The following is a 14,325-nucleotide window of genomic DNA, read 5'->3' as shown; positions in this document are numbered from 1 at the left end:
AATTCAAGCCTTGCTTGTAAATGGTTCTGTTCAAAATGTTTTCAGAGGCAACAATAAAGTGGAAACACATTTTCATAATATATTGGGCAATGTTTATTGTCTATAAATAATTCAAATATGACTACAAATCAGGGAGAACACACCAGAATAGAAGAATAAAAGACACAGTATCCCATACACAGAAGAAGAAGTCTCCACGGCCCACTGATGCATTGTTTTTGCTTCAAGTTTCAGAATTAAAGACGTGAAACTAAGACAAGGTTAGCATGACATTTTGTACTACTGGACAAAGATGTTTTGGTGAACACCAATATCGGAGACAGGGTGAGGAAAGGGTCATCTGCGCACCCCGCCGCCATCAAAATAAATTGGTGCAATTCTGGGTCAATTTCAAAACCATGTCAGAAGCTACAAAAGTACTCACACACATCGATCTAAACAACTTGCACTCTAGAAATATATCTTCAAACATAAAGGAAAGTGCATGAAGGGCAGTCAAATTTGCTTTGTAATTTATAATTCCAAAACATCAGAAGAAACATAACTTCAGAATTAGGGATTAGTTAAAGAAACCAAAGTATGTAATTAAGTATGTAGTATAATAATGTAAAGTCGTATGATACAAATGATTAAATGACATGACAAAATGGTCAAGGAATATTCTTATGCCAATAATAACATTACCAGCAAAAAACCATAAAAATGTCAACAGGATTTAGAGCATCTTGATAGTTTTCTGTGTTAAAAATTAAACAAACATATAAAGAAAAACACTCAGTAAAAATCTAATTATTTAAAACAAGTTGGTTTCTCCATGGGAAACACAGATTCTTTTCCTCATATCAAGTCTACATCTAAAAGCTCTTATTCAATTATTTGGAAGTTCCATTTATCTTTGAAGTAAAATCAAGAAAAGGAAAATAAAATCCAAACCAAAAACATATTTTCGTAATCTAGGTTTTCCACTACTTGAACACTGGAATTACCTTGTAATTCAACAGTAGGAACAGGCTCACCTGAAATCTCCTCTTCTCAGATGACACGGACATCACTGCCAGGTAAACAACACAGAGACCACTCCGTAGGGTTAGAGGCTCTTATCAGTGAAACCAGGTCAGTTGGGATTTGGATCTGGCTTTGGTTTGGGGGGATTAGGTGGTGCTGGGTCACCTGTTTGTAAAACATGAGAGTTGGCGATCATCAGTGCCTTGCAGTCAACAAATGAAAAATCAAGTTCCATGGCGACCAGAAAAGCAAATGAAAAATCAATTTCCATGGCGACCAGAAAAGCAAATGAAAAATCAATTTGCATGGAGACCGTTCACTAAAAAGGTAAAAAATGACCCTTGTTTTTGTCATGGTGGGGATGCCCATACACATAGTCTCCTGCCAATTCCCTTCCATCATCTTCCAGCTACAGGATTTAACTTCAAGTATTTTCAAAGAAAACTAAGCCAGGTGTCCAGACCACCTCCAGAATTTGAGAGGTCCTGCACAAAATGAAAATGCAAGATTCTGTTCCAATTTTATGAAGAATTTCAAGATGGCAGCTACAGAGTAATATACCAATATGGTGCCCTTGTATGCACAGGTCCCTGTGTGACGTCACAGGTCACATGCCCATGAAGTCTGACCTGGCCAGGGAAGTGACATTTGCCTTATATCATTCCAAAGACTGTAACAATTTTAAAATAAAAGCCATATTGGTGGGAAAACAAACAAAAATCCAACAACAAAAAGCACAACAAGGCATATACTTCCAATATTTCCACTGTATAAACCCAATCCATGGATTATGCAAAAGAGATAAGTCTCTTGGAAATGACAGTAATTTGGTGACAATAACCAATCAGCAACAGAGGAGACTTTAACGAGTTACTCACTGTTTCCTCCATCACCAAAGGCATCTGCTAAGTCAAAGTCAGCCCCTAAAGGAAGGAAACGGTCTGTTAATAGTAAAGCTCTGAGAAATGAGGAAGGAATGACCCTGGAAACAGATGGAGAAATCACCAGAGACCCACATGACTAAAGACTTTTCTGAATATCACACTGACCAGGATCTCATTTGAAAAAGTAAATTCCTGACCATTTTCACATCATTCTTCCCCCAGATGAAAAGAGTAAGAGATGACAGCGAGAGAGGGAGGGAGAGAGAAGTAATGTCATTTGTAAATCAACTGTGCTGCCTGGACCCAGTTGGGACTCCGAATCTGCCTGCACACAACTCTGTCCTGTTGATTCCCCATTATCTCCTCCCAGGTCCCCAACACCTTCAGCAAGGCAGACCATAAGAGGTAGGGCAGGTGACTGTGATCTGATCTGTGACTGACAGATTCTGATCTGTGTCTGAAAAGTAGCTCTAACCACCCAGCTGGGCTCCACAAACTAATGTGACATTCATGCTAGTTTCAAAGCCAGCTTTCTAGTTCTTTTTTTTTTCTCATATGGAGTTTTGTCCTTCTGCCTGGCTGGAGTGCAGTGGTGTGATCTCAGCTCACTGCAACCTCCGCCTCCCAGGTTCAAGCCATTCTCCTGCCTCAGCCTCCCGAGTAGCTGGGATTACAGGCATGCGCCACCATGCCCGGCTAATTTTTGTATTTTTAGCAGAGGCAGGGTTTCTCCATGTTGGTCAGGCTGGTCTTGAACTCCTGACCTCAAGTGATCCAGCCATCTCGGCCTCCTAAGGTGCTGGGATTACAGATGTGAGCCACCTTACCTGGCCCAGCCTTCTAGTTCCAAGCTTTTCAAGTCCCAATTAAGGTCGAGGCACATTTTATATTGGGAGTGATCAAGGAGGCTCAAATGAAAGAAACATGAGGGGCTACATCAAAATGAATCTTTTTTTCAAAACCACATTAAAATACACAAGTAATGAATAAAAAGCACATGATTTTTCACGTATATTGTATAGAAAGAAGAAATCTCATGGTATGAGAACCTATGTGTTCAGAAAAAAAAGTATACTAGAAGAGAAAGACACTTATTGAAATGATTTAGTTTATTTAAAGGTGAATCTCTTTGGGTTTTTGTCCTAATGTCTGGAAAAAAAGCTGTCTACCGTATTTACAGCTCTACATATTAAAAGTTGTCCTGAGTTTTCTAGCAAAGGCCATAGAACTAAATTACAAATAAACTGTAAAGAGAACGTATAAATCTAGGAACAGGGAAAATTTTAAAAACCCATTACCAAATAACATACCGACTTCTTAGAAAAGGTCAGAAATGAAAAGAAAAAAATTGGAATTTAACAAAGGGTCATCATTTCATGGATAGTAAAAAAATATACACACAATATCTTCTACATGACAGAAATAAACAGAAAAATAGTGGACATGAAAATGGATTCAGAGTAACAAAAACAAGGAAAAAAACACTTTAGAAACCCATTGACAGAATGAACAAGAGAAAGAGACAAATCGAATCTCAAAGAAAAAGCTCAGGCCGGCATGGTGGCTCACACCTGTAATCCCAGCACTTTGAGAGGCTGAGGTGGGCAGATAGATAACCTGAGGTCAGGGGTTCAAGACCAGCCTGGCTAACATGGTGAAACCCCATCTCTACTGAAAATACAAGAATTTGCTGGGCATGGTGGTGCGTGTTTGTAATCCTGGCTAATTGGGAGGCTGAGGCACAAGAATCACTTGAACCCAGGAAGTGGAGGTTGCAGTGAGCCAAGATCATGCCACTGCACTCCAGCTTGGGCGACAGAGGGAGACTCTGTCTCAAAAAAAAAAAAAAAGAAAAGAAAAAACTCAACATTGAAAACGCGTTACCATTCCTTGAATCGACCTACGGTGATAAACAATTCAAATGAAACTAAAAAGAAGGTTTTACTTCTCCGAAGAGAAGGGACAATAGCAAAATGATTCTCAATTTAAAAGGAAAAAAAGTTACAAAAAGCAGGATATCCACACAAACATAAGACGCCATAAAAAAATAAACATACCACTTGTAAAACATTCCTGTTAAAAATACTCAAAGGCAAAAATAAAGTGCAAAACCATTTTCATAATAAGTGGCTGGTAATCTTTAATATCGATAAATCACTGAAGAAGGCTCATACATCAGTAGGTAGGGAGGCTGAGGCAGGCAGAACATCTGAGGTCAGGAGTTCCAGACCAGCCTGGCCAACATGGTGAAACCCCATCTCTACTAACAATACAAAAATGAGCTGGGCCTGGTGGCGGGCACCATGAATTGAAGGATCAAGGTCAAAGCATCCAATACACAAAAGAAGAAGTCTCCTTGGCCCATTGGGATGCATTATGCTTTTTACATTTCAGAACGAGAGATGTAAAACTAAGACCGGTTTGATATAATAATTACACTATTTGACAAAGGTTTTGTTGGTGATAATTGCTACTGGAAAAGGTTCGAAGACAGGGACATTTGCAGATACCCTGGTATCAAATCAAATTGGTACAATTCTGGGGCAAACAACCAGGTTAAAAGCTATAAAAGTACTCACGAGCATTGATCTAGACAATTTGAATGCCAGAAATCTCTTCAAAGGAATGAAAAAGAGTAGACAAAGTTGACTCAAATTGGCTTTGTAATTCATAATTCTAAAATGTCAGAAGACACAATGTTTTCAACATTAGGGATTAAAGAAATTAATGTATTTTATTATATATTTAGATAGAATAGTATTTAATTGTCAGTAAATGTCATATGATAGAAATGAGAAAACATGAGAAAATGTGAATTAATATTCTTATTAATAAGTATAAAATAAAGTTACAATAAACAATATAGAGACCACCCGTAGGGTTAGAGGCTCTTACCAGTGAAACCAGGTCGGTTGGGGTTTGGATCTGGCTTTGGTTTGGGAGGATTAGGTGGTGCTGGGTCACCTGTTTGTAAAACATGAGAGTTGCAGTCATCAGTACCTAGTAGTCAAGAAAATGAAAAATCAATTTCCATAGCGACCAGAAAATGAAAAATCAATTTCGATAGCGACCAGAAAAGAAAATGAAAAATCAATTTCCACAGCGACCAGAAAATGAAAAATCAATTTCCATAGCGATGAGAAAAGAAAATGAAATATCAATTTGCACAGAGACTGTTCACTAAACAGGTAAAAACTGGCCCTTGTTTTTGTCACGGTGGGGATACCCACACACGTAGCCTCCTGCCAATTCCCTTCTGTCGTCTTCCAGGTACAGGATTTAACTTCAGGTATTTTCAAAGAAAGCTAAACCAGATGTCCAAACCACCTCCAGAACTTGGGAGGCCCTGCGCAAAATGAAAATGCGCGACCCATTGTTCCAACTGTATGAAGAATTTGAAGATGGCAGCAACACAGCAATAAAGCAACACGGCACCCTTGTAAGCACAGGTCCCTGTGTGACTGCACAGATCTATGCCCATGAGGCCTGACCTGGCCAAGGGAGTCACATTTGACTTACGTTGTTCCAAAGACTAGCCATTTTAAAATAAAAGCCAGCATACTGGCTGGGCGTGACGGCTTGCACCTATAATCCCAGCACTTTGGGAGGCCAAGGTGAGTGCATAGCTTGAGTTTAGGAGTTTGAGATCAGCCTGCTCCACATGGCAAAACCCAGCCCCTACTAAAAAGACAAAAATTAGCCGGGCGTGGTAGTGGGTGCCTGTAATCCCAGATGCTCAGGAGGCTGAGGCACGAGAATCGCTTAAGCCCAGGAGGCGGAGGTTGCAGAGAGCCGAGATCGCGCCACCGCACTCCAGCCTGGGCCACAGAGTGAGACTCTGAACCTACACTTCAAAAAAAAAAAAAACAAAAACAAAAGCCACCATGCTGGTAAAAAAAAAAAAAAAAAAAAAATCAAAAATCCAACAACAAAAATAAACAACACATATACTTCCTATGTTCCCACTGTCCAAACTCAATCCATTTATCATGCAAAAGAGATGTCTCGAAAATGATAATTCAATGACAATCAACAAAGTCAGCAACAGAGGAGACTTTAAAAAGTTACTCACTGTTTCCTCCATCACGAAAGGCATCGCTAAGTCAAAGTCAGCCCTTAAAAGAGGGAAATGAGCTGTTAATACCAATGTTCTGAGAAATGAGGAAGGAATGACCCAAAAACAGGTGGAGAAAACACCATGGCCCCACGTTTCCAAATACTTCAGAAAACGTGAATTCCTATCTTCGCATCACTCTTCCCTCAGGTGAAAACAGTAAAAGACGAGCATGAGAGAAAAAGAGGGAGTAAGAGAGAGAGAGAGACAGAGAGAGGAGAGAGAGAGGAGAGAGAGAGAAGAGGGGGAGAGAGGAGATAGAGGAGACGGAGGAGAGAGAGGGAGGAGAGAGAGAGAGGGGAGAGAGAGGAGATAGAGGAGAGATAGGCGACAGAGAGACAAGAGAGAGGAGAGAGTGAGGAGACAGAGAGAGATAGGCGAGAGAGATGAGAGAGAAGAAGAGAGGAGAGAGAGATGGGAAAGAGGAGAGAGAGGAGAGAGAGATGGGAAAGAGGAGAGAGAGGAGACGAGAGAGAAAAGGAGAGAGAGAAGAGGGGGGAGAGAGAGGAGAGAGAGAGGGGAGAGAGGTGAGAGAGAGGCGAGAGAGAGAGGAAAGAGAGATGAGAGGGAGAGAGAGGGAGAGAGGAGAGTGAGGAGAGAGAAAAGCGAGAGAAAGGAGAGCGAGAGAAGAGAGAGAGGAAAGAGGAGAGAGACGAGAAAGGAGAGAGAGGAGAGGGGAGAGAGAGAAGACGTGGGGGGAGAGAGGAGAGGACACAGAGAGGAAGAGGGAGAGAAGAGGAGGAGGGAGAGAAGAGGAGGAGAGAGAGAAGAGACAGGAGAGAGAGAAAGGAAAGAGAAGAGCGAAGAGAGAAAGAGAAGAGAGAATGCAGTATCCATAAGATCCATAAGAACGTCACCAGGGTTGGGGGGAATCGGATGCCACCTCTTCCCCAGGTTCCCCTAAATTTAAGAGTTTGCGATTCTGAAAACTGTAGAAGGAAAAGTAAAACTTGGAATCCCAGTTCACTCTGCCAAAATAATTAATAATAATAATAATAATAAAGCTGGAAGCTGAGTCAGGCAAGAAGCTGTCTTTCCTTCTGTTCCCAAGCAGACAGATACAGAGAAAGAGTGCAACAACTCTCTGTTGACCTTATCTTAGTAAAGTGCCAACTGAGTGAGCGCAAGACAAATACATAATTGACTATTCTACCTGCTCCTTTTCTTTTGCAACAGGTGAATTCGGTAAAATGAGCCTTCCTCCTTCTTTCCCGTCCAGCGTACTTTCCCCTCTTTAAATACCGAAGCTCTCAATATCGTCTTTGGAGAAAGGTGTAGACCCGTCTCCCGGGCTCCTTCCTGACCTTCGCCAAATCAACTCAAACACATTGAGACTTGTCCCAGATACTTTTTGGTTTACAAAAGAAACGCTGACTTTTTCCTCTGAAACGGCTCCCACCTGGCCCCAGAAAGAGCGTTGGGAAGAAAGTGGGCGCCTCCTCCGGACCTGGGCCCCCGTGGGCACAGCGCGTCCCGCCGGGCACTGAAGAGGGGCCGGGTGTCCCCGCGGGGCGCCCCGCCCCCGCACCCCACATCCCCAAGCGGATCCCCAGGCCCAGCCCGCGCCACCTCCCCCCCGTCCCCCCCGTCCCCCACCCGGATCCCGCCGCTCGCTCACCCGGGGCGGCCACCAGAGGACGGAGCAGGCCGAGGAGCAGCAGCGCCAGCGCAGCCCGGCGCCCCAGGGCGCGCCCAAGGCGAGCAGAGACCGTCCGCGAGTGCAGCGCGCGGGCGAAGGCGGCGGGACGGAACCTCCCCCACGGGTCGGGTGGGGCGTAGCGCGCAGAGGACTCCAAGGGGTTGGGTGAGGGGAGCAGCCCTGCAAACTCAGCCCAGGCTGCGCCTGCCCCGCCCCACCCCGCCCCGGCCTCCACTTGCGCACGGAAGGGGAGGGAACGCCGGGCCCGGGGAGGGGACAGAAGAAGGGGCGGGCGGAGGTGGCTCGGGCGGCGCCGAGGGGACCACGGGACGCCCCCCTTCCCTTCTCAGGAAACTGTGAGTGCCCCCCGCCCACAAGCCCGTCGCCAGGACGCCGCCAACTAGAGCAAAGTGCAACCCCCAACATTCTCGGGAAAGTGCGGGTCCCTCCCTCTCTACAGCCCCTTAAATGCACGCCCCAGGGCGGCCCCTACCTGGAGCCAAGAGAAACCGCCGCCCTTCTTGGAGAGCTGTGGGCCTCTCCGCGCTCGCCCTTGCTGTCCCCTCTCTGTTCCTAACAGGCAGCCCCAACGGGGAGGAAATGAAACTCTTCCTGCTCCTTTGCTCAGAAAAGTATGGGGCCCCCTTCCCGCTGCTCACGGGGCGCTCAGGGCGATCCCCAAGGGGTGCAAAGTGCAATCCCTTCCCTGCTCAGGAAGGCGTAGGCCTCGACAGGCAGCCATGGCCCCTGGTCCTTTCTGGAGCGTCCGAACTGGGGGCGCTCAGTGGAGAAGGATGGCGGGGGTGGGGGGCTTTGAGACACACTGCGGATACCCCCTCTGCGCGGGACCAAGGACGTTCCGCCGCAAGCTCAGAGACAGGGTTGGGAGTGAGGACTTGTGGTCGTGGTTTGGGGTTGGGGATAAGACCCCTATCTGGGTCGCCTGGCTAAGTCCTGGTCCTTGGCGACCCGCTCCAGCAGGCTGCGTCAGGGGCCCTTCGGTAACATTGGTCTTGTGCTGTTTCAGGCCTGCGGCAACTCCGTCTCTCCCCAGGCCACCTGTGCCCCTGGATCAGACACAGGCAAGGCCAGAGGGGCTGGCCCCGCACCCCGGGGCCCACCTCAGGGGTTTGAGGAATGCAGCAGTCTAACTATGCACTCCACTCCTGGAGGCAGAATAATTTTTCTTTTTTCTTTCTTTCTTTTTTTTTTTTTTTTTGTCTTTGCTTCATCCTGAACCTGCCTAGAATAACGACGTGATGGCTGGAGTCCCAGCAGCCAGTTTGGAGCAGGAACTCTCCTACAGGATAGAAGTTGTGTGTGTGTTGTTTGTTTGTTTGTTTGTTTGTTTTGAGATGGAGTCTTGCTCTGTGGCCCAGGCTGGAGTGCAGTGGCACAATCTTGGCTCACCGCAACCTCCGCCTCCCGGGTTCAAGCGATTCTTCTGCCTCAGCCTCCCCAGTACCTGGGATTACAGGCATGCACCACCATGCCTGGCTACTTTTTGTATTTTTAGTAAAGACAGGGTTTCACCTTGTTGGCCAGGTTGGTCTCGAACTCCTGACCTCATGATCCGCCCACCTCGGCCTCCCAAAATGCTGGGATTACAGGCATGAGCCACCGCGCCCAGCCAGAAGTTGTATTCTAAGCATGGCAGAACACGTTAAGCAAAGGTATCAGGGTGGCTGGTGATACAGCAGGACGGCTGTGCCAGCCCGACTCACTCTCCCAACTTCTTTTACAGGACAAAGGAGTACATTTTTATCTTACCATTTGCTAAAGTTAGGTTTCTGTCAGCTTTCTTTAAATCACTTTTATTTCTGGTTTTCATTACCAAGGTCTGAGCCCAACTTAGAGACCTCCCGTGAGGTTCTTGTGGGCAACCATAGCACTTAAGAGGTGTCAGAGCATCACACACCATGTCTGCTGCACAGACGATCAAATGAAGCTTTTGAAGTCAGTGGATGATGGGTGGATAGATGGGTCTGGGGGTAGGAAGTGGTGGATGGATGAATGAATGGACAGACAGCCATCCGGATGCATGAATGGATGGATCACTTGCTGGAAGGATGGATAAAGAGATAGATGGCTAGATGAATGAATAAATGAGTGGACAAATGGGTGGATGGATGAGGGGATGAGTGGATAGATGGATGGAAAGATGAGTGGATGATTGGATGGATAGATAGTTGGGTGGATGGATGAATGGATGGATACATAGATGAATAAATGGTTGAATGGATGAGTGGGTGCAGGAATGGATAAATGGACAGATGATTAAATGGATGGATGAAAGGGGGGATAGATGGATTGATCTATGGATAGATGGACAGATAGATAGGTGGGTGGATAGGTGCGTGGATGGATGGTTGGAAGGATAGATGGGTGGACAGATTACTGGGTGGCTGGAGAGGTAGAGAGATGAGTGGGTGGGTGGGTGGATGGATGGATAGATGGATGAACGAATGGATGGATAGATGGATGGACAGATTACTGGCTGGATGGATGAATGGGTAGAGAGATAGATGAGTGGGTGGATGGATGGATAGATGGATGGATGGACAAATGGATAGATGGATAGATAGATGGACAGACGGATAGATAGCTGGATAGATGGGTGGGTAAAAGAATAGATGGATGAGTGGATAGATGAGTGAATAGATGGATTGATGGACAAACAATTAAATTTTTACCTGACATTTTTGTATGGTCATATAACTTTCTGTGTGTTCATTCATTGGGAAACAATTGTGATACATGGATATTGGACTTACTAGCTCACGTCTGCTGATAAGAAAACAACACAGGGCCATAGAGTTCATTAGCAGTGGGCTGGGATCAAGACGAAGGGCTCTTTGATTCTGAGTTCAGGCCATTTGGACCACTTTGCCTTGTGACTGCCCCCAAATCACTGGAATTTTCCTCGGGGTTCACAGTGCCCAAAGGTAAACAGTATTTGGTAGCCTAGAGTTCATACATTGGAAATTTCGTGGTCTGTGCCCCCTCAGTGGTGCAAAGCATTTTTACAGCAATAATTAATTTGGCAGTAACTTGATGTGCGAGCCTGTGTATGCGTCTTTTCAGCTGGCTAGTAGAGTACCAGTGATGCCATGTTCGCACACTAAATACCAGCCAGAGACATGCAAGAAAAGAAAGGCAGGCTGGGCACAGTGGCTCATGCCTGTAATCCCGGTACTTTGGGAGGCTGTGGTGGGTGGATCACCTGAGGTCAGGAGTTCGAGACCAGCCTGGCCAACATGGTGAAACCCCATCTCTACTAAAAATACAAAAATTAGCTGGGCATGGCGGTGAGTGCCTGTAATCCCAGCTACTCTGGAGACTGAGGCAGGAGAATTACTTGAACCTGAGAGGCGTATGTTGTGGTGAGCTCAGATCACACTACTGCACTCCAGCCTGGGCAATAGAGCAAGATTACATCTCAAAAAAAAGAAGAGGGGTACCGCCTACCAGATCTGCTCAGACACATGTTTTTTAATCTGAACTTTTGGGGGTCAACTCAAAATCCAATCAACAGATGACAATGACATCCTAAAAACTGTTCCTAGATCAGACAGTAAAATTTCACAGATTCTGTCTTTGAGTCATGGGGATTTGCTTCTCTGTAGATTCAGGAGAAACATCTCATGCATACAGTTCCAGAGTCAGGGACCAGCCTTTTCTGTAAAGAGGGAAAGAAAATGGAATTGCGCATTGGCATGGACCGGACGCAAGGAGACATCACTGATTTAAGCTTCTTTACAAACCCTATCCTAGGAAGCGCTTTCCTTCTTCACTTTCAGCAGTCGAGCCTCCCCAATGTCATTGCGTCTAAACCTGTTGACATGATGGGGCTGTGGTTCACCTGGAATATGGGCTCTATTCCTGACCATTCTGAAGGCAAAGAACTTGAAATAAGTTCAAATTCAAGTTGCAGCACATCCACGGAGCAGCTGGAAGTGCTGCCTGTGGCCTGTCGTAATGGCAGGGTAGCAGGGAGGGAGAAACATGTTTCCTCACCCATCATCGGGTTTACGACTAAGGCCCCTAGAACAAAAGACAGAATAGCAAGAGAAAAGCAGGCCCATGTATTTAGGTTTTATGTGACACAGAAGCCATCATAAAGAAAGAAACAGGAAAATCTGAGTATTTTTATGCTTAGGTTTTTTGGTTTTTCTGTTTGTTTTTGAGATGGAGTCTCAGTCTGTCACCCAGGCTGGAGTGCAGTGATGGGATCTCGGCTCATTGCAACCTCCACCTCCTGAGTTCAAGCGACTCTCCTGCCTCAGCCTCCCGAGTAGCCAGGACTATAGGCAAGCACCACCACGTCTGGCTAATTTTTGTATTTTTAGTAGAGACAGAGTTTCACCATGTTGGCCAGGCTGGTTTCGAACTCCTGACCTCAGTTGATCCACCCACCTTGGCCTCCCAAAGTGCCGGGATTACAGATGTGATATGTTTAGTTTTAATGAAGAGTGGACAGTGATGGAGAAGTATGATTATTGAAGAAAAGCGCCACAGGAAAGGGGTCCCAATCCAGACCGCAAGAGAGCATTCTTGAATCTCGAGCAAGAAAGAATTCGGGGTGATTCCATAGAGTAAAGTGAAAGCAAGTTTATTAGGAAACAAAAGGAATAAAGAATGGCTACTCCATAGAGCAGCCCGGAGGGCTCCTGGTTGCCCATTTTTATGGTTATTTCTTGAAGATATGCTAAATGAGGGGTGGATTATTCATGCCTCCCCTTTTTAGACCATGTAGGGTAACTTCCTGACGTTGCCATGGCATCTGTAAACTGTCATGGTGCTGGTGGGAGTGTAGCAGTGAGGACAACCAGAGGTCACTCTTGTGGCCATCTTGGTTTTGGTGGGTTTTGGCTGGCTGCTTCACTGCAACCTGTTTCATCAGGAAGGTCTTTATCGCCTGTATCTTGTACCAGCCTCCTATCTCATCCTGTGACTTAGAATGCCTTAACCATCTGGGAATGCAGCCAAGTAGGTTTTAGCCTCATTTTACCCAGCCCCTATTCAAGATGGAGTGGCTCTGTTTTACACACCTGTAGCAAAAGGATCTGATCTAATGAGAATAAACTGCGGGAACTTAGCAGGGCCTGTTTGTTCAGATTCTTCTGCGTCCCTGCATGTTCAGAGTTAAGGATATTCTCTTCCTCCTGGTATAGGGAGGGCACCTGTGGAATGAGGGTCCCCTGACCTGCTTCCGGGTAAGGTCAGAGAGTCCTTCCGGGTAAGGTCAGAGAGTCCTTCCGAGGTTTGATGACCGATGTTAAGGAAGAACCATGAGGGTAAAGGTGAAAGTGACCTTCGTACTTAAATTGTTTTCTCAAATGCCACAGTTCCATATTTTGCTGGAATGTTTCCTGAGCCCCATCAGGAAAAGCAAAGCAAGGAGAAAACAATTTGGGGGGACAAGACAAGGAGATATAACAGATGGGGGAGGTTTGTGGTCGACTACATCATTCTTAGAGGCATTCGACCGAGGAATATTTCAGAGTATCTGGTAACACACACCAGGAACAGCCTAATCTACTCCCTAAAAGGAGTCCAGTTCATTACTGAGTTTATGGCTTCCCTACATTTCCTTGTTTCTGACCACAACCATATTTTTTTTTTTTTTTTTTTTTTTTTGACACTGGGTCTCCCTCTGTCGCCCAGGCTGGAGTGCAGTGGCGCAATCTCGACTCACTCCAACCTCCACCTGTCGGGTTCAAGCGATTCTCCCGCCTCAACCTCCTGAGTAGCTGGGAGTACAGGCATGCACCACCACGCCCAGCCAATTTTTATATTTTTAGTAGAGATGGGGTTTCACCATGTTGGCCAGGCTGGTCTCAAACTCCTAACCTCAGGTGATGCCTCTGCCTCGGCCTCCCAAAGTGCTGGGATTACAGCCATGAGCCACCATGCTCACCTCCCCCACCTGCCCAATTGTTTTTTTTTTTAATTAGCCAGGCATGCTGATTGCTTGAGCCTGGGAGGTGAAGACTGCAGAGATGTAATTGCACCACTGCACTCCAGCCTGGGCGACTGAGACCCTATCTCAAAATACAACAAAATAAAACAAAAAACAAGAATGCAGACTCAGAGTACAGCCAAAACCAGGTTTTAGCTGCAAGACAGGTTATGGGAGGGAGAAAGGAAAAGGCTTTCCTAGCAAAAGTGGGCTTGTTATGTAGATGCAGCTTCACAGGTAGCAGCCCCCAGAGAGAAGAGATGGTGAATATTTCTTTTCAGGTCTTTAAAGGCACCATACTCTCAGTTAATCTCTCCTAGATCTGGACAAGAGAAGAGTTGGCTGCCTTACAGCAGACCCTCTGCAGATCGACAGACGCAAGGTCACCCACAAAAGACAGTGTTTCTTCTTCTTTTTTTTCTTCAACTTTTATTTTAAATTCAAGGGTGCACGTGCAGGATGTGCAGGTTTGTTATCTAAGTAAACATGTGCCATGGTGTTTTGCTGCACAGATCAACCCATCAATCAGGTATGAAGCCAGCATCCATTAGCTATTCTTCCTGAGGCTCTCCCTCCCCCTACCCCCGACCTTTTCACAGACCCCAGTGTGTGTTCTCCCTGTGTCCATGTGCTCTCATTCTTCAGCTCCCACTTACAAGTGAGAACATGCAGTATTTTATTTTCTGTTCCTGCATTAGTTTGCTGAGGATAACGGCTTCCA

The 14,325-nt window shown here is 45.8% G+C and overlaps 2 long non-coding RNA genes across 6 annotated transcripts in view; one reads left to right on the top strand and one right to left on the bottom strand.

The window, feature by feature from the left end:
• Positions 1 to 7,867, bottom strand: part of LOC129025679 (uncharacterized) — a 56,431-nt gene extending 48,564 nt beyond the window's left edge. For 4 of the 5 annotated variants that reach the window (XR_010125507.1, XR_008497060.2, XR_010125508.1 and 1 more), the window contains exons 1-5: positions 7,622 to 7,851; positions 5,962 to 6,004; positions 4,785 to 4,853; positions 1,884 to 1,928; positions 1,017 to 1,170 (exon numbers count right to left, since the gene is read on the bottom strand). This is a non-coding gene — a long non-coding RNA (uncharacterized LOC129025679). Of the gene's footprint in view, positions 1 to 1,016; positions 1,171 to 1,883; positions 1,929 to 4,784; positions 4,854 to 5,961; positions 6,005 to 7,621 lie in introns of all 5 variants that reach the window. The other variant, XR_008497061.2, reaches the window with a different exon arrangement.
• Positions 1,676 to 4,012, top strand: LOC129025680 (uncharacterized). The gene is made up of 2 exons (XR_010125509.1): positions 1,676 to 2,294; positions 3,310 to 4,012. It is a non-coding gene; the product is annotated as an uncharacterized LOC129025680 (long non-coding RNA).
• Positions 7,868 to 14,325: the final 6,458 nt, after the last annotated feature.

This window comes from Pongo pygmaeus, chromosome X, assembly GCF_028885625.2.
Source record: "Pongo pygmaeus isolate AG05252 chromosome X, NHGRI_mPonPyg2-v2.0_pri, whole genome shotgun sequence".
Taxonomy (NCBI): Eukaryota; Metazoa; Chordata; class Mammalia; order Primates; family Hominidae; genus Pongo; species Pongo pygmaeus.
The sequence above is the reverse complement of the archived record's forward strand: the minus strand, read 5'-3'. Positions and strand labels throughout refer to the sequence as shown.